The sequence below is a fragment of the Cyprinodon variegatus genome, unplaced genomic scaffold (genome assembly GCF_000732505.1).
Source record: "Cyprinodon variegatus isolate N-32 unplaced genomic scaffold, C_variegatus-1.0 Scaffold1107, whole genome shotgun sequence".
Classification (NCBI taxonomy): domain Eukaryota; kingdom Metazoa; phylum Chordata; class Actinopteri; order Cyprinodontiformes; family Cyprinodontidae; genus Cyprinodon; species Cyprinodon variegatus.
Window position 1 is genome coordinate 31148 of NW_015151560.1, and position 1665 is coordinate 32812.

General features: G+C 32.4%; 1 long non-coding RNA gene across 1 annotated transcript in view; it reads left to right on the plus strand.

Moving 5' to 3' along the window:
- The first annotated feature begins 879 nt into the window (after nt 1-879).
- LOC107101516 overlaps nt 880-1665 on the plus strand; it is a 5223-nt gene continuing 4437 nt past the window's right edge. The window contains exon 1 of the long non-coding RNA XR_001482083.1: nt 880-1145. This is a non-coding gene — a long non-coding RNA (uncharacterized LOC107101516). The remainder of the gene's footprint in view (nt 1146-1665) is intronic.

Sequence of the window (1665 nt, forward strand, 5' to 3'; positions counted from 1 at the left end):
TATGGTTTATTTTATTTAATATTGTTTATTTGACAACTTATCATTTTTATTTAAGAAATATTATATCTATTATTGTTTTTGTTTTGTTATTTCATTTTACTATGTTAAAAACATTGGTTTGATCAAATAATTAATTTCTTATATTTATTTTAGTGATCTGGACAGTCTGCCATGGATATACTGAAGGTGAGACACTGATTACTGTATATCAAACCTTTTTCTTTTTGTATCTATATCATTCTTATTTTTGTCGTATCTCAAGATCTCTTTTCTTTTGGGTTATGGTAATAATTACTTTATTCTTGAGTCTGTTAGAAGATATCAAAGTAAATATTAGTATACCTGCATGTTACATGTAAACAATCAAGGTAATTCCTGCTATTTTTTTTTATTTTTGTCAATATTCTTACAAAAAATGTGTATGTGAACAGTCTCTAAGCCAACAGTGATCCAACAGCCCAGTGGGTCTAACATATACAGAGGAGAAACAGTCACTCTGAGATGTGAGATCTATGAGGCTGGAGGAGCTCAGTGGAAGGGAGACCAACCAATGGATATACAAGATATTTTTTTGAAATTATTCACCCGTAATCCAGATGTATTTGAGAAATAGGACACATACAGGAATAAAACATTCCATTACATGTTTGAGAGCAGCAACATTTATTTGTAATAAATTCTACATGAATTAAGTCTGCCATTCAAAGTTTTCTCAACCATAACAACCATTTATTATTTCATTATGAATGATTGAATTACTGAAAAGGCAATTCTAAAGATTGTTAATTGTGTTAAAAGAGCCTCCCACCAAAGTATGCAATAGTATGGTTACATTTTTTCAGTTTTTTTCTTACTTTTTCCTTTAAACCTAACAGCAGATAAACCCAGAGCCACACTGAGAGCAGAGAAAACAATCATACCACTAGGGGGCAGTGTTAGACTGACCTGCTCTGTGGATGGATCTGCTGACTGGAAGTTTGACTGGTTCAGAAATGGGCAACAATATGCTGTCCGGACCAGAGGAAACAATGAGCCATACAGAGTCATCAGCATCTCAGAGGGAGGTCTATACAGCTGCAGAGGAGGAAGAGGAGATCCAGTTTTTACAACAGAAACAAGCAAAGAAATCTCTATTAGGAAAACTGGTGAGTTTTGCACTTCATTCTAAACTAAAACAACAAAGTTGATCTAATTTTCGAAAAAACCCCATTGATCTTACTTCCAATATTTATTTCAAGATCAAGCCTTTGATTGTTTTATTTCGCTATTTTGATGTTAAAATGTGGAATTACTAATTACCTTAATAATTTATGCATTACTGAAACAAAAACAAAACAAAGAGAAAATATACTTGGAACACTTTAGTTTTTAGTTGAATTACATTAAAGTTGAAGGAACGTTTAAAGGGTCCAGCCACATATGACACACATACCTATGAAAGAACAGAAAACCCATTGTGAGGGACCAAACTTAAATAAGGACAAAAGGTGTTCAAAATTTGAAAAAGTACTTTCATTTAATTGTGTTAAAAGGGTTAACAAAGGCTCAAAAGCAATACAAAATAACTTAGATACAAAATAACATGAATCTGGGCCCAACTTAACTGAGGTCAACTGAGGATCCAACTCAAACAAAAAACTGACCTGCAAAACAAAGAACTAAAGG